This window comes from Diceros bicornis, chromosome 5, assembly GCF_020826845.1.
Source record: "Diceros bicornis minor isolate mBicDic1 chromosome 5, mDicBic1.mat.cur, whole genome shotgun sequence".
Classification (NCBI taxonomy): Eukaryota; Metazoa; Chordata; class Mammalia; order Perissodactyla; family Rhinocerotidae; genus Diceros; species Diceros bicornis.
Genome location: NC_080744.1, coordinates 55235982 through 55253890, shown reverse-complemented (window position 1 = coordinate 55253890; position 17909 = coordinate 55235982). Strand labels below are relative to the sequence as shown.

Below are 17909 nucleotides of genomic sequence, written 5' to 3'. Positions count from 1 at the left end.
TGGACACTTGTCGCCAAATCATTTTTCATCATGTTTTATATATCAGTATTGTAACAATATGCCAGCAAGACACAGTTTTACACTCACATTCTGCTTGTTCTTCCACTTAACACTATATTTTGGAAATCCGTTCCTGTCAGAACATCTTGATCTACTCTATTCTTTTCGGTAGCTTCATTCCATAGTACAGAAATTCCATAATTAATTTAATTTAGCTCATTCATGAGCGCTTAGAGTGTTTCCAACTTAAAATGCTACAATAAATGTTCTTGTACACATGTAGCTGTGGTCATGTATCACTCTCTCTTCAGAATAGCTTTCTAGAAGCAAAATCACTGAATCAAAGAACATGGACATTTTAAATATTGATAAATACTGCTAAATTGCCTTCCCTCCAATAACATGAGAATTCCCATTTCACCTGTTTCCAACTACACTGGACACTATCAGCCCTTTAATTTTTTCCAGGTGAGTTTAAGTATGAATAAGGGCAAGGTAATGCATTTGTGGAAAGAAATCTAATAGTTACCTGTATTGGGTAGGACAACGTTAGCACAACAGGAAAAACCCAGTGCCTGTCCTCAAGGAGCTCCTGCCTAGTTGCAGAGACCAACAAATACAAAAATAGCAATGCAAGGTGACAACGGAGAGAGGGAAGGTATACAAAAAAATGCTAAGAAAAACAGATTAGCACCAAATCTGCCTGAAGGGCTTGGGAAAGGCTTTCCTTCACAAAAAACTATTTGCTCTGAGGCTTGAAGGATGAGGCAAAGTTCACCATGAGGAAAGTGGGAGAGGGCATTCCAGGCCAGGAAACAGCAAGAAGAAAGGCACGCGGGTGTGACCGTGTTGGGAGTGGGGCATGGTGGAATGGAGGGGAAGATGTAGAAAATGAGGCTGTCAGGGCAGGTCAGACCCTGCTGAGAAGGGTTTCCAGGGAGGGTCATATAATCAGAACTATTTTCTTTTTTTTATAATTTTATTTATTTATTTTTTCCCCCAAAGCCCCAGTAGATAGTTGTATGCCATAGCTGTATATCCTTCTAGTCGCTGTACGTGGAATGCGGCCTCAGCATGGCCGTAGAAGCGGCGCGTCGTGCGCGCCGGGGATCCGAACCCGGGCCGCCAGCAGCGGAGCGCGCGCACTTAACCACTAAGCCACGGGGCCGGCCCAGAACTATTTTCTAGAAAGATAATTCTGGATGCCTGGTAGAGAATGCAGTGAGACCAAAAGGATATGTTACAGCTGGGAAAGAGGTTGGAGTCACTACAGACGTTTCCCTGCAAACATCTCAAAACAAAATAGAAATTCTAGTTTGTCCACACCAAGAGTACTCTGTGTGGTTTGGTCATGATACCTGAATTTAACAAGGGTTTATCGAGGTCTTACTACGAGTGCAGCAGGGCTAGATACCAAGAAGACTCAAAAAGCCAATCACCCAGCCACTGTCTTTTCAGCACCTACAGTACACCAGGCGCTTTTTGTGCATTGTCTAATCTTCACAGTAGTCCTGCAACGTCACAAATGAGAAAATGGAGGTTTCCAAAGGTTTCACCTGGCCAAGAAGAAGCAGAAACAGAAGGAGAAGCTGGGACTGGTTCACTCCAAAGCCCCATGCCTGTCCATTCACTCACCCACTCTGATTCCCTCCCTCCCTCCCTCCCTTCTTTCGTTCCTTCTTTTGTTCCTTCCTTCCTTCTTTTCTTCCTTCCTCCCTCTCTCCCTCCCGCCCTTCCCTCCACGTTTAATTTTTATCTTTAGCCAAATTATACATGTGAATAGTTCTAAAAGCCAAATATTTACACAAGAATTCTGTATAATTATATATAAGTTAGGATTAGGGTCATTTGCTAGTAACAGAGACTGGAAATAAATAATTTAAATAAGGTAGAAATTTATTTTTTTCTTTCATGTAAAAGAAACCTGGAGGAAAGCGGTCCAGGGTTGAACTGATGGTTTCACATGCATCAGGGCAACAGTCTCATCCTAACTTTTTTGCCCTGAGCTCTTGTTTTTATCCACAAGCTTTTTGTTTTCCATCCTTTGTGCCTAGTTTCCTCATGGTCCACAGTAACTGAGGGAGCTCCAGCAATCACATCAAATATTAAGCACAGGAAGTGGGAGAAAAAAGGGGTTTCAGGGCAAAGAAAAAAAAAAAAAAGACCTATGTAAACTGTTTTCTCTTTAAAGAGGTTTTCTTGACATTCTACTTCATAACTTTCATTTGTTTCTTGTTGGCCAGAACTTGGTTAAATGGCCATACCCAATTCCAAAGGAAGCTGAAATGTAATCTTTTAGCTGAATATGTTGCTGCCCACTCTAAAAAAAAATTGGATTTTGTTGCTAAGAGAGAAGAGCAGAATGTATATTGAGTGGGGAATTTGTACTTTCTGTCATAGTTTACAAACACACACACACACACACACATACACACACTCTCCCCAATAGCAGTTACCTTGATCCACAACACCCACAATTTCCGCTCCCAAGCCAAACATTTTTACCACCTTTAGCTATTTCTTGTGGAGATTCACCAATATATTTCTAAATCACATACCAATGTTTCTTGATTTTTCAGTTTTGAATGTTATCTATTGTCTACTATGAAAAATAGGAAGTCTTTTACTCCTCACATAAATATACATACATAATCTCAAAATGGCTACATCATTTTCTCTACATATTATTTACAGAATTATGATTATAGAAACAGAACCTGAGCCATGTAATGTACTATGTTTTCATTTCCCTCTCATGAGACAACTGTTTTGGATATATATTTCTGCAGAACTAACCACTCCCAAATTTAGTTTCTTAAAACAACAATAAGAATTTATTTTGCTCACTAGTCTAAGGTTTGTGCAGAGCTAAGTGGTGAAGGCTCGTCTGTGCCCCACACAGCTTCAGCTGGGGTGGCTCAACTGGAGCCTGGACAGTGCACTTTCTTTTTTTTTTTTTTTTTGTGAGGATGATCAGCCCTGAGCTAACATCCATGCTAATCCTCCTCTTTTTGCTGAGGAAGACCGGCTCTGAGCTGACATCTATTGCCAATCCTCCTCCTTTTTTTTTCCTCAAAGCCCCAGTAGATAGTTGTATGTCATAGCTGCACATCCTTCTAGTTGCTGTATGTGGGACGCGGCCTCAGCATGGCCGGAGAAGCGATGCATCGGTGCGCGCCCGGGATCCGAACCCAGGCCACCAGTAGCTGAGCGCGTGCACTTAACTGCTAAGCCACGGGGCCGGCCCGGGAAAGTCCACTTTTAAGATGGCTCACATAGCTGGCAAGTTGGTACTGGCTGTCAGCTGAGGACCTTGGTTCCTCTCCACACGAGCTCCTCCACAGGCTGCTGCTTGGGCTTCCTCATGGCATGGTGGCTGGATTCCAATTCAAGTGTCCCAAATAAACAAGGCAGAAATGCATTCATGATCTAGCCTCAGAAGCCCCATAACATGATTTCTCCTGTATTCTGTTGGTCAAATAATTCACAACAGGTCATGAGGTTCAAAGGGACTGGGCATACACTCCTCCTCTTGATGGGGAAGTGGCAAGGTTCTAGAAGAGCATACGGCAGGGAAATATTGTGGTCATCTTTGGAGAGTATAATACGTTGTGCCTTAGTCCGTTCAGGCTACTACAACAAGCTACTGTAGATTGCATGATTTACGAACAACAGAAGTTTATTTCTCACAGTTAGAAGACTGGAAAGTCCAAAATCAAGGTCTGGGGAGAACCCACTTCCTAGTTCATTGATGGCCGTCTTCTCACTATAACTTCACAAGGAGGAAGGGTGAGGGAGCCCTCTGCGGCCTCTTTTATAAGGGCACTAATCCCATAGGAGGGCTTTGTGCTCAGGACCTAATCACTCCCAAAGACCCCATCTCCAAATACCATCACATGGAGCATTAGGTTTCAACATATCAACTGGGGGGACACAAACATTCAATTTATAGCATGCTGTGATAATTTTTTGTTTTCCTGGAGCTTTTCATTTGATAGTTTTTCTTGTCACTCTCATTAATTCATTCTCAAACCATCCAATAAAACTGTTAATTTCCTCTCAGTACCTTCAAATTCATTGGGTAATTGCTTCCTCCCACTCTTTTAGAGACATCCTTTCTAGAACCTTCAGTCTTCTTCTCTAATCTAGAACAGTTGCTCTGTATACCTGCTGCACAGCTGTTGTTCCAAGTTCTTGCTTCCTCATCATTCTGGGAATTCAGTTCACTTATTTTTGCATTGAATCCTCTGTTTTCTGGATCCAATGCTTCCTATTTTTGCTTTATTCTCTTGTTCTGGTGGACCATATCATTCAGAAGCCTCCTGAGAAAAGGTGTGTAGTGAGATGAATGGTGGCCCCTAAAACATATGTCCACATCCTAAGCCTCAGAATCTGAATATTTCCTTATTTGGAAAAAGGGTCTTTGCAGATGTAATTAAGTTACAGATCTCAAGATAAGATCCTTGTCACTTATCCATGTTGGTCCTAAATCCAGTGACAAGTATTCTTACAAGAGATGGAAGAGGAGAAGACACAGAAACAGAGAAGGAGGCCGTATGAAGATGGAAGCAAAGACTGGAGTGATGCAGCCTCAGGGAAGGTCAACGGCCACCAGAAGCTGGAAGAGAAAAGGAAGGATTCTCCTTAGAGCCTCCATAGGGAGTGTGGCCCTGCTAATACCTTGATTTTAGACTTCTGGCTTCCAGAACTGTAAGAGAATACATTTCTGTTGTTTAACTCTCCAAGTTTGTGGTAATTTGTTAAGGCAGCCCTAGGAAACACAGGGTGCACGGGCATAAACAGGATTTTTGAAAAATGTTTATTATGCATGCATCCTTGATTTATAGTTTGGCTGGGTATAGAATTCTAGTTGCAACATAATGATTTTTTATATTTATCTTTCCTGATACATTTATAAGATGGTATTCTTCTGTGAATAAGAGCTTTCCCTATCCCATCTTTTTGTGTATTTTTTTAAACTATCAGTTTAGACTGTTCAATGTAATATAATCAATTCCCATCATTATTCAATATGATGCTCAAATTATCCCAAATTTTAACCAGTAAGAGCCCCTTCAAATTGGCTTTTGTGCCTTTTTGATATGTTCCAATCAGTTGTTTAGAACGAAGCTTACCCGTCCCTGGAACCAACCGTTTCTCCCAGGAGAGCTGATTCATTTACTGGGGAATAGTATTTAGAAACTAAGATCTGAGTATTGAATATAATGCCATCGTTATTTCTTACTCTTCATATATGACCTTTTTTTTTATCTCTCTGGGATCTTTTAGGAATGTCTCCTTGTCCCCACCCAGTGTTCTGAAATTTCATGATAATGTGCCTCGGGTTTGTTTGTCTTTCCATTTATTGTGGCTTTTCAATCTAAAAGCTCACGGCCTTCAGTTCTAGAAAATTTTGTCAGTTATTTCTTGATGATTTTCTCTCTTCCATGTTGCCTATTCTTTCTTTATAGAACTCCTATTATTTGGATGTTAGATCTTCCAGGTAGCTCTTTTTCCTCTTCTGGCCACCTCTTCAAATACAAGACATTATTATATACTGATTGCACATAACAAGGTTCAAGGAAATCATAGCTTTCTGGTTAGTGAGAATCTAAACCTTATAATGTAGAGGACTTGAGACTAGCCTTTGTCTCACTGAAGCAGTGGTGGTGTGTGAGAAGTATGGTGGAATGGAAAAAGCAATGGATTGAAAGGCAGAAAAATATATTCTCGTCTTGGCTCTGCCACTTACTAGTTTCAGGATTGTGGTAGGTTGTCTGCAAAGATGGTTGCCAACAATTCCTCCCACCCATGTAAACATATGTCACTCCCTTTATGAAGAAGTGGAGTTTATTTCCCCTTCCCTTGAATCTGGGTTATAGGACTTGCTTTGACCCACAGAATACAGTGGAAGCGACCCTGTTCCAGTTCTGGGCCTGCAGCTTCCACTTTCACTCTGGAAAACCAGCAACTACCTTGCTGGAGAGAGGCCCTGCTGGATCTTCCAGCCTCATTTGGGTCTCCCTAGCCAAGGCTAAACAGACTGGAATCGAGCTGACACAATGAACTCTGCCCTTTGCAGAATCGTGAACAAATAAATGGTGGTTGTTGTTTTAAGCCTCTAAGATTTCGAGGTGGTTTATTTCCTAGTAATAGGTAACTGAAACAGAAATTACTACCTGGATGTGGAGTGTTGCTGTAACAAAAACCTAAAATAAGTGACACTGACTTTACTGCCAGGCAGCAACCAGAGAGAAGACTGTTAATGGAGGTTGGAAGAGTGGTGAGGAAACTGCTACGGGAGGTTAGAGAAAAGGCAACCTAGGTTATGTGTTGGCAGAATGTTGAACATTACTGTTGCCTGTGGTAACATGAATAACAGAAAATGTCCCTATTGAATTTGTGAATCTAGCCAAGGAGATTTCCGGGCAGGCTGCTTTAAATGCCAATAGTCTTCTTTTAGCTGCTTATGATAAAGTATAAGAAAAAAAAATGCACTAAAGAAAGATCTATTTGGGTTTCAAGCAGAATTCTAGCCAGTGAAAGATTTGTAAAGTAAGAAATGGCCTCAGGATAAAGATCAAATCATGTGTGGCTACAAGACCTTTTTTATTTTAAGATTCCAGAAAGATTTAATGTGGTACTTTGAAGACTATCTCAGAGCTTCTAAGAATCTTAAGTGCATTGTTCCAGCCTGACAAGCACAAAACAGGGAGAAAGGTCTGTTTTTAGAAAGAATAATGAATGTGAATTTTGGAGCATGGAGTTAAACCTCATTAAGATGTATAAAAAACCCACAAAGTTTTTGAGAAAATTGTATTGGATATGAGTTTTGAAGCATAAAGTAAACCTCAATAAGATTTATAGAAAATCCACAGAGTTTTTAAAGATAAATGTATTAATGAAAGAACTGCCAGCTTGGACACACAAACAGTTCAAAAGAAAAGAAGTTTCTGGACCTTTGAGATTTTTTACTGGCATGAAGCCGATTGAGAGAGCTACTCAGCTACAAATATGGGCCCTTCTTAAGGAAAAAGAAAGACACCTCAGAGAGGGGAGTCAAGAGGGCAGAGGGCAAAGCCCAAAACTGATTAGACAATGGATTAAAGCAAGGATCAGCAAACTACAGCCTATGAAGCCAACCCAGCCTCTTGGTTGTTTTTGTATAGCCTACAAACCAAGAGCCCTAGCAGCTTCAGCTTTTGCTTCTGGAAAGCCAGCTGCCATTACTCCCCTGGTGCAGAGAGAAGGGGGGACCTGGAGGATGAGACACCAAGGGACAGAGAGACCCAGCCTGCTCTCAGCCATTCTAGCAACTCCAGCTGAGGCACCAGACAAATGAGTGAAGCCACTTTTCCATCCTGCAACCCCGGCTGAGCTGCCCCATCCAACACCATGTGGAACAGAGCCAAGCTCTCCCCACTGAGTCCCATCCAAATTGCAAAATCATGAGCAAATAAATGGTTATTTATGTTTTAACCACTAAGTTTTGGTACTAATTTGTTACATTGCAATGAGTAACTTGAGTGCATCATTTAATCTCTGAACTGGGCAGGGGACTTTATTGGGCTCCAGCTTTTTCATCTATAAAAATCAAGATCAGACAAGTTAGTCTCTTAAGGCCTCTGTCTGCTCTAACATTCTATTACTGGGTGAATAACTCTGTTCTATTATTCTATAATTTTTAGCGAGTGCCTATCACTGCTAGCAAGGCACCATTAGCGGTGCTGAGGTGTAGCAGATAAAGTGTGAACAAAATAAAGTTGAGGCTTTAGAGGACAGTACGCACAACAGCAGACGTAATCTGAGATCTGCTGTAGTAAACATTCTCCCCAGCCATGGGGGAAAAAGAAAGAAAGAAAAAAGAGAATCTTTGCACTAAGAGATTCAAAAGGTCTTTTATACTGGCAGAATTGGCCCCACATTCCTTAAAAATAGCAAACCATGCCTTCTAACAGCTCCATTTTTATGATAACATCAGTGTCAAGTTCTGCAGCATGAAGCAAACTGTGTCTATTGCACAGATCTGTATGTTTGGATTTGCTGGATGCCCAAGATAAGCAAAAACATTCTTTTGGATACTTAGTGGCTTTTATGTATTCCACATGCTTCTAAGTAAATCTTGTCGTCTGTGGAGGGCCTCCCACAGCACAGTTAGGAATAAGAGGCTGTGCAACCTGCCCCAAGAAGAAGAAGGGGAGGTGGAATCCTGTCCACCATTATGGTCCACCTGTGTTCCCCTTCTGTTCCAAAACGTTCAGGGGAGTAGGCACATAAACACGATTTCTGCCTGTAAGGCTTTCAGCCTAAATTGAAGAGCTATAAATGTAAATCAGAAATTGTATCAAAAGAGTTGCTTTATTCTCTATTTGTCCTTCTGATAGGGCCTATCGTGTATCATTCCCAATGAAAGAACAGGGTGACAGTGAGCTCTGGGCTGAGTGTCGAGTGCCCATTTGTGGCTCCGACTTTGCAGCTACCTGGTTAGGTGACCGTGAGCATGGCAACGAATGTTTTTTGGCCTTGCTCTCCTTTTGATTCCCAGGAGTGAAATGACGCTCAACTGGGAACTAAAAAATGGACGTTCAAGATGGATTAAAACACACAGGCAACGTAGGAGAAAGAGCTGCATGAGGCGAGTGTGAAAGGAAGGAATTCAAAGGCACAGAGAGAGGTCTTCCGGATTCTTAGAAAAACATTCCCGCTAGTTTGAGGTTTGAATACTGTATTTGCTCAGTCACACACAAAAACATGTTTGCTATTACATGTTGCCATCCTGGCTCGTGGAAGGAGAGCAGGGAAGAAAATCGAGAAACTGAGCAAAACCAAGCAGGGAGCTGGCTGCGAGGCTGTGAAAAACGGCAGTTATGAAAGAAGGAAGGGAGGAAACTTCTTTGTTGGAACTCGAAGTTCAAAGCCACCCGCCCCACCCAGCCCAGGACGGCGTGCCACGCGGACGCGCAGAGCTACACGGCGCGGCGCGCGTGGAGTGGCTGAGTAGAGCGCCCTCGGGAAGAGGGCGCCTCCCGGGGCGGGAGTGGGGTAGGATCTTGGCTCCTGGCTTCGGCCTCCCACCGCCCACCCCAACCCTGGCTCCCGGCCTCCCTGCGCGCTCGGAGGCCGAGGCGGGCCAGTCTTTGCAGGGCAGAACCCGGCGGATCGCCCTCCCCGCGGTCCTCCCGGGAACTGCCGGTCAGAGGTTAAGCTAATATGTTTGCAGACAGTTATGAGGAAATGGATGCCAACAGCCCAGCTCAGGGGAATCACGATTTATGTTTCTTGGAACAAGTCTTCCTTCCATTGCATTGACGCCTAAAAAAAACCTGACTTAACTAAGATCAGAGTCTACTAAAGTCCTGCTAATTTATTAACCTAAGCCAGAGCTGAGAACTCGACGTGGCGCTCAGGAAGGAAACAGAGGAAGGGAAGAAGAAACGAGGTCGACAATGGGCCTCGAGGAAGCCTCGGCGGCGCTTTAAAGGAGGGCAGGGCCATGGGCGCGGGGGCCGCTCCCGCGTGGCGCGGCTCGGGGAATGTTCCAGGGCTAGGCCACCCCTGCGGGCGGGCGGGCCGGGGAGGGTGAGTCACCCTGGCTCCGGGTGAGAGCGGGCAGGGCACGGGGGAGGCGGGGCGGGGCGGGCCTCTCCTGCACCGTGAGGATGTGGCGGCTATAAAAGCCCCACCCAGGCCAGCCGGCTCCGCTCTGCATCTGGGACGCTTGCAGCTCTCGGCGCCCGGCCCAGGTAAGCGGGGCGCGGCCCGCCCGCCCGCCCGCTATGGCCGCGGGGCCGCCGGCTAGCGGGGCGCGGAGAGGAGGGGAGACGGCCTTGCAAAGAGCAGCTCAGGCGAGCGGAGCCGGGAGGCCGTCCGCGGGAGGGGGCTGGAGGGAGGGTCGGCACCAGGGTTTCTACGGGGAGGCGACGCAGTGGCAAGGTGGTCTGGGCAGGAGTGAGGGGGGCCGGTTGCGCCCCGTCTTGGGGGGGCAGAGGGAGGGGGTCGGGCATCCCCCCGAAGTGCTCGCAGGAAGCCCAGCGAGACGGCGCAGGGGAGGGGAGCGCAGGGAGGCCCCACATTCCAGACGCGCCAGGAGGGCAGGGTGTGGCCGCCTTGGGAGCCGCGGGTCCCAGGCGGAGCAGTCCTCGTGGGCATTTCCCTCCACGTTTAAGAAAAGCGTTACGGCCATCTAGAAAGTAATCCCCATCTGTTCCAAGTTACTTTACTTGAAACAAAGGTGCACTTGTGGAACTTGTACCGACCAGCAGGAGGGAAGCAGTAGGGGGAGGATGAGGGGTGGGAGTTTTTAGAAGCAACCCCCCACCCCAATAAAACAAAACAAAACGGAAAAAGCCTCAGCTCATTCTTCTGTGTCTAGATTGTCTTGTAGGAGAACAACTTTTGATTTCCGTGTATCTGGAGAGTTTCCCACTTTGACTACTTTTGCATCAGGAAGGAAGTGTCCCCCGTGGTTCTGTGGCGAGTGTTGTCACTGACTGTTGCTCGTGATGATGCGGCAGTAAGTCAGGGACCAAGGGTGCACAAAAGGGCGTGGCTCCCTGGGCTGCGCCTTGCAGCTCTGTGAGGTGGGTTCCAGCGCCTGGTGCGGAGGGCTGGATTCCATCAACTGGCTGTTGAGAAGGTAGGAGGCGGGTATCAATTTCCTTATCTATGAAAGTGGTTTAAGGATACCCATTCATACCTCCGCTCGTATAGGGTTATTATTGAAAAATCTCAAAAAACATGTTCATTCAAAAATAAATATGTAAAGCACATTGAAAACATTAAGTGCCATACAAATCCAGAGTGTCATTACGTGTGTGTTAAGGTTTGCCGTTTTAAAGCTATGGGTACCCTGAATCTGTGTGTATAACAGCAGTGGCCTCATGGGTGCACACTGCTTTTTTTTTTTTTCACCAAGAACCATCAGGTCCTGGAGTCAGAAGGCTGGGCCCCTGAGCTCAGACTGACTCGATTGATGGCTTCTGTCCAAAAGTGTACTAGTGTGCCTGTCTGGAACTTGGTGGTTTGGAATGGAGAAAGCACTTTCCCACTGAAACAATGTTATAGAAGGCGCTTACATTCCCAGGTTAGCCCAGAAGCCCCTACTTAACATGCACTGTATCTAAGTACTGTACATGCCTAATTTTGGGCGTGGGGTGATGCGGGGGAGGAAAGGTGGAAGGGTGAGGGAGGATATGTGGGTTGGAAGAATAAGTTGCTGAAATATTTTTCTGAAACTTTTCTTAGTTGTAAGACTGGCCCTGAGTAAATTATTTTAATTGGAAAATTACATCTTTGCCCCCCCTCTCCACTTTTCTCTGCCTTCCTTGCCTCCTTAGAGACCCTCTTCTCTGACATATTACAAAAGCTGTCCAGGCTTACCCAGTTCTGCTGCATTTCTCCTTCTTCCCATCTCACTGTACTTAACCCAGCTAGAGACTAGCAAATTGAATCAGTATTCATTAATACTCAATATTAGGAATGGTTGGTGGTCCTAAAATTGTCAGCAACCCAGAGGAGTTGTGTTATTTAAAAAACCAGGAGAGGGCCGGCCCCATGGCTTAGCGGTTAAGTGCACGCGCTCCGCTGCTGGCGGCCCGGGTTCGGATCCCGGGCGCGCACCGACACACCGCTTGTCCGGCCATGCTGAGGCCGCGTCCCACATACAGCAACTAGAAGGCTGTGCAACTACGACATACAACTGTCTACTGGTGCTTTGGGGGAAAATAAATAAAAATTAAAAAAAAAAAAAAAACCACGAGAAAACTTTGTTAACCTAAACAGATCTGTAATTTATAGAATTCGAGGCTGTGGCATCAGGGAGCCACAAAATACAATATTCAGGCAATGTGAAGGAAGATTTTAGATGAGGCCAGCTTCGGTGAGGCAAACTCGAAGAGATGTCCTTGTGGGCAGTGGTCTTAAGACATTCCTGCTTAGCACTTTTCTCGCCTCTTCTAAGTCCATCTATTATCTAAAAGCTTCAAGAGTTTCTCCAAAAGTATCCCTCTCATCTGCAATGGAAAGGTGTGACCGTCAATGTGCATTTTTTTAGTTGGGGGTTTATGATTTGGATTTTTGTCCAAAAAACCGCTGCATTTTGTCATTTCCCGCAGTGCCAAGTGGCCTGCCTGTGGTGAATGCCCAGGAAATATTGCTGACTCACTGGCTTTGATCCAGAGCTTGGGCTTGGATTGACGTCTCAATATTTAACATTCTATGTCTTTGAGCTTTTAAAGTACTGTATTGATTGACGTTATGCCGGCAATGATGGCCATTAGTTTCCTGACTAATTTCTGATTTCAGTAGTTTTCCTGGTAAGGTAGATATCCTTCTATAATTGCTATTGATTTTGGGGGCTTCCTGTACCGCTGGGCTAGAATCTGGCACTAACACACGGTCATGGGCCTTTGTTCTCATCTTTGCTTATGCGGGGTGCTGTGGGCTCCTGATGCATTTTCCACTATTGGGGGTGGGCATGTCACAAAAGGAGTCCCAGGCTCTACTGCGCTGCTTTATTTTTTTATTTATTTTTTTTGTGAGGAAGATCAGCCCTGAGCTAACATCCGACGCTGATCCTCCTCTTTTTTGCCCAGGAAGATTGGCCCCGAGCTGACATCTGTGCCCATCTTCCTCCACTTTATATGGGATGCCGCCACAGCATGGCGTGACAAGCGGTGCGGCAGTGCGCGCCCGGGATCCGAACCCATGAACCCCGGGCTGCCGCCGAAGCAGAGCCCGCGCAGTTAACCGCTCGAGCCACTGGGCCAGTCCTGCGCTGCTTTAAACATCCATTCATTCCACAGTGTTTATTAAGCACCTACTTTGTTCGATTCAGAGGGATAGGCACTGGGGATACAGCAGTAAACAACAAACAAAAAAATCCCTGCTCTTTAGACTTAAAGCTAGCAGGGAGAAAAAGAAAATAGACAAAATAAGTCAACTGTATAGACAGTAATCGAATTTTGAACTTTATGTTTCCCCAAGTTAATATTAGTTTCCAAATCTGCCTGGCTAGGGCTCATTTCCCCTTTAATCCAGCTCTTCCCCGGACCTGAGCATCATATTCAACTTGCCTTAGAAAAAGTGTTTAAAGTTATTGTGACTTAACCTGCCTTCCAGATTTGATTGTGAGAATTACACAGAAATGGAATGCTCCTCTTTTTTTGCACATGGAAATCCACCTCCCTCATTTTCCTTGGTGCCACACCCTATTCTAGTTGTAGGCTGCATCAGAGGAAATTCCAGTCTTTTAAAAAAAATTCTTTCCGCCCATTCACTGTCTGGTATATTTTTCCTTCTCCTATTGCCAGAGGCGGTCCCCATTTTCTATATTGGGGAGCAGGTCAGCAGTAGGGGTCAGGAGATGCCTAGGCTTGTTCTTCTGGGTGGTTTCGCTGCAATTTCCTCCAAATCTCCCACGTAGGGTGCTCCTGAAGCTTTTAAACCTGAGCTCAGTCTTGTCAGAGAGAAGTCAATAGCGTCCAAGGGGTCTGAGGTCTAATCCCAGGCTCGATGTGGAAAGTTCTGACTCAGGGGAGTGCATATGTGACATGGAATCCTTGCCCTTTGTCTCCCTGCCACACCCAGTCTCCACACTCACAGTTCAGAGGAAATCAGAGTCCCAAGGCCACTTGTAAATCCTTCCTCTTTGCCACCTCCTTCCTTGCCATAAGGAGATGTAGGTTATGTTTCCATGTGGTCTGGTGGACAGAGCTAGGACTCAAGCGGCCCTGACAGGCAGAGGTGGGGTGCTGGGCTGGGGAGGGCATGGGCTGCATATGATGAGAAAGGCCGCCCCTGGAGTGATCTGCCAGGCTTTGCCAAGATTTGCAGAGCCTCCAGCTCTGAATGTAGGAAGCTGGAACCACTTTTGAGATGTTCAGTTTGAGGGAGAAAGAAAATTGAAGAAGGAGAGTGTATTGGAAAAGAAGAAAAAGAAGACATAATAAAGAAAGACCCAGTGTATATAAACCCTCCAAAAATGTGATTGAACGCTTGTAGTGTGCTGGGCCCTGTGCTCAGAGCTATGAGGAAACAGGAAAGAATAAGAATATCCCTGTGAGCGGATAGAATGGAAGACGGCCTTTATACACTCAATTCTCATATTTCACAGACACACAGAGACAGGAGGACAGGGTAGGGAGAAGTGCGGGAGAAATGGTCACATCATTTTTTGTATCCTGAAGTCTCATGAGGATGTCAGCTGGTCAAGATTAAGTGTTCCCAGAGGAGGGACCTAGGAGAGCTGGGGTTCGGAGTAGCATTGCGACAGTGCTGAATGTTTGGAGAAGGATTATTACTCCAATCTGGCTTTGGTGTGGGGTGTGCTTGTGTGTGCCTGTGTGTGTGGGCCAGTGCACGTGTGTTTGTACATGGGTTATTTAAGGAAAGGTAGGTAAAGTCCAGAATGTGGAAGATCTTGAACACTGAGACTTTTTTCTTCGGGCAGCAGGGCCCCATTGGAAATAGAGTATGTAGGCCATAAAACACTGAAATTGAGTTATAGATGTGAAGACCTTGATTTCTCAACCCTGAAAGTGCTTCCTGCCAAGTGATGTCATTCTTCCTGCCAGTCCCTTTCCGCCCACTCCAGCCCCATATCAGGAGACTGACAGAGAGAGCGAGAGATGCAATGTGCAAGCAGATACTGATTCAGATCAGACAAAAGGGACAAGCCAGAGCAAGTGCTGTTGTGTCCATCCTACTCAGTTTGATCCAGGCCACTGGGCAGAATTCCAGGATTTCTGGGGAATGACTTGGCCCTGTGACTCAGGCATTAATCAAGAACATAAAACCAAGGAGAAAAGTGTATGCTTTCGGGAAGGTTCTGTTAAATAAAAATACTTTGGGGGGAGTGGAGGATAGAGTACAGTGGGAACTCTACGCCAACCCCCACTCATGCATTTTCTTTCCCTTTTGGTTTAAAATTCCAGTCTGGTAACTTAGACCCAGGTCTGTGCACAGTAAGGGCTTTGGTGGGGAAACCCTACCCTCCACACTCCCACCTCCCCCATTTTTGCTTTAAACGTCCGAATTTGTATCCTCCAGTCCCTGATTGATTCATCGTGGTTGCTAAGGATGTGTTTTGTAGTAACCTGTCAACACTCCACGTTTAAACTGTAAAATGAGTGTGTCCACGAAACTGCTGGTTTATACTCAGATTCTGCTGTACAGACCAGCCGTGTTGCAACATGTTTTTGTTTGTTTGTGCGAATTAATATTTGGGCTTTCTGGAGCTGGTTTTTCTTAACTCATTTCAGTAGAACTTGTTTTTACTGTTTCAAGTAGTGACTTTTAGGTTTACTTTTTTTTTGTTTCAGACTTTTTGCAAACTTGGTTTTACTTTTCTTTTTTGGGAGAAGTTAAAGCTGTTTCACTTGTACTATTTTTGTTGTAACTATGTGTTCGAAGTGAAACACTAAAATACAAACAAATCTGTAGGGTTTTAGAAAAGGTCAAACCCTTAAATTATCTTTAAGATAGTCCTTATGTTAAATATAAATTACTTGTTGTTCAAAAGCTGCACAGATTTCATTAATTTGTCTGTCTTTGCACTCTAAGTGCTAGTATTGTAGTCAGGCAATTATTATTAATTATTATATAATATAAATATTAATTATTAATTAGTTAATAATTAATCTCATTGATTAATATTTTCAAGGCCAGGGGAAGCTGTTCTGTTCAAGTACATTCTGTTCATTAGGGTGGAGCTGAGTGAGTCTGTGTTCCTACCCCAGTGGTGAATTATTTCAAACCAGTTTGAAGTGGGTGTGGTTCTTTTAGTATTTCTCTCTACCTCTCTACTTATTATCTTAAACTAAAATCTTTCCCTGATAAAGGGCTATTTTAATGATCTTGTCTAGTCACCAAGCCCTTCCCTGGGAATGGAAGGTTCTGGTGTGTGGAGGTACTCATCAACAGACTGAATTTGCTGATTTTTTTTTCTTTTTTGCAAGTTGAAACCTGTTGGAGATGTAGGTGAGGTTGAAATGTTGGAAAGAGTGATGCAGACGCCATTTTCATGTTCGGTAGAGGAGTCTGCCAGAAAACGGGTGGTTGTTCTGCTTTTAACGCGTTTATGAATTTTACACTGCGAGGAGGTGGAATTGTCTCACATGGCACGTAGACTTCATTTTATTCTCATTCAAAACAATAGGTACACTGAGGCAGAGCTATTGTTTTCAGTAAAAAAATTCAGCCTCTGGAGCAAATGTTGTGGTGAACAGATACTATGAGTATTGGGAACAAATCACTCTGGCTGTCTGGTCATCCAGTGTCTTCGTAGTCAAGCTTAAATTTGCACCATTCAGAAGCTTATATTTTAGGCTCCCTACAGGCCCCCACATTAGACATGGCTTGTTTTAACCTTCTCCTCTGTCATCGTATCCCCCCCTTCCCCCAGGACATTCTCCCCCATCTCACCTCCTCAGGCTTTCTTTGGCTGGAACCGTCCAGGGTGATTTGCCCTTCTCAGACTAGTCAGCACTTCACCATTAAGCCCTTGGCCCATCTCGCTCTCATTGCTTTTATCTTTCTCTCTGTGTCTTAATCTCTTGGAATGAAGAACCATTGTGGTGAAGTTGAAAGGGCATGAGCCCAAGAGTCACAGGGCCGGATTTGGCCAGATTCAGGCTCTGCCACTGCTGCTCATTAGCTGGGTGCCCTGGGCTAGTCTCCCAGGTGTCTCCCAGTGGCGAGAAAGGAAGAGAGCCGGGAGGTCCCGAGAGTGGAGTCTGCGATTTATAGCTGTGTTCGTGTCTCTCACAGCCCTTCATGCAGTGCAGGCAGAGTGTGTGCCTCTTAGAGGTTTGTTGATGGCTTCCTTGGATGTTATCAGTGTTTGTGACCTACAGTAGCCTGCTTTTCCTTTTCCGCTTTCAAGGGTAGCAGCACTCTGACATATTCTCATTAATCAAATGCACTATATTAAGCTAATGTTTTAACAAACATTATGAGTGGCAAAGCTATTTCTTCTAGAGACTAATCCATCGTCCGCAGAATGACGTTGCGTTGCTAGGGAATCGGATGTACTGGAGAAATGAGGCCAATATTTTATTTCTAAAGTGAAAATGTGTTTGCCATTAAGCTTGCATGGAATGGGAACTTTTACATGGATACAAAAGACGCTTGCGTGGAGTAGTAGCAAGCTTCATGGATATTGCTTTGTGGTTATTGTGATGTTTTTTCTTTTTCTGCAGAGTGATTATAAATAATATAAATGTTAATTATGCAAAATAGCAACTCATTGTTTCTGAAAGTTTATTTAGCACCTAGAGTGTGCAAAGGCCCTCTTAAATCTGTGGGGGAACTGGTACTATGGGGGAGACGAGGTAAAACATACTCCTTGCTGCGTTGAATTGTACTTATGCATTTGCCATTTGAATACTTGGTACATGGCAGGAACTCAGTACACCTTAGCTCAATGAATAAGTCGAGTGGCATCAGAAAGTGCTTCTGGCATTGAAAGGTGGGAGAGCACTGTGGAGTGGGGGCTGCAGCCACCCCGTTAGAGTAGGTGCCAAAATAGTGGTGACTTGAGGAATGGACAGGGTCTCTATAACTACAAGAAGAGAAGAGGGTAAGGAGATGGGGGGCAAAACTTGAATGAAGGTGCTGTGGATTAAAAGTGTGGTGTGTTGGGGAGAAGCAAGTAACAGTTTGGCTCAAGTCGCCTTTTGTTGGGGAGTAGATAGAGGGCGCTGAGGCTGGGCTCCCATCCAATCTCTGAGAGCTAGACTGAGCTGGAGTAAGAGAATGCCACTGACAGATGGATTTTGAACTATTTTGAGACGATCAAATAGAGGAATTTAGTTGATAGTGGCATGTACGACTGATTTGATGAAGGAGCAGCACAACTGTGAATGATAAAACGGAAGATTTGTGGGGCTTTTAAAAAGCCCTATTTTCTT

At 44.7% G+C, this 17909-nt stretch overlaps 1 protein-coding gene across 2 annotated transcripts in view; it reads left to right on the top strand.

Moving 5' to 3' along the window:
- Positions 1 to 9667: 9667 nt before the first annotated feature.
- Positions 9668 to 17909, top strand: part of ANXA2 (annexin A2) — a 43862-nt gene continuing 35620 nt past the window's right edge. The window contains exon 1 of one of the 2 annotated variants that reach the window (XM_058541726.1): positions 9668 to 9743. The gene's annotated coding sequence lies outside the window, so the exon portion shown is untranslated. Of the gene's footprint in view, positions 9744 to 10372; positions 10637 to 17909 lie in introns of those variants that run through there. The other variant, XM_058541725.1, reaches the window with a different exon arrangement.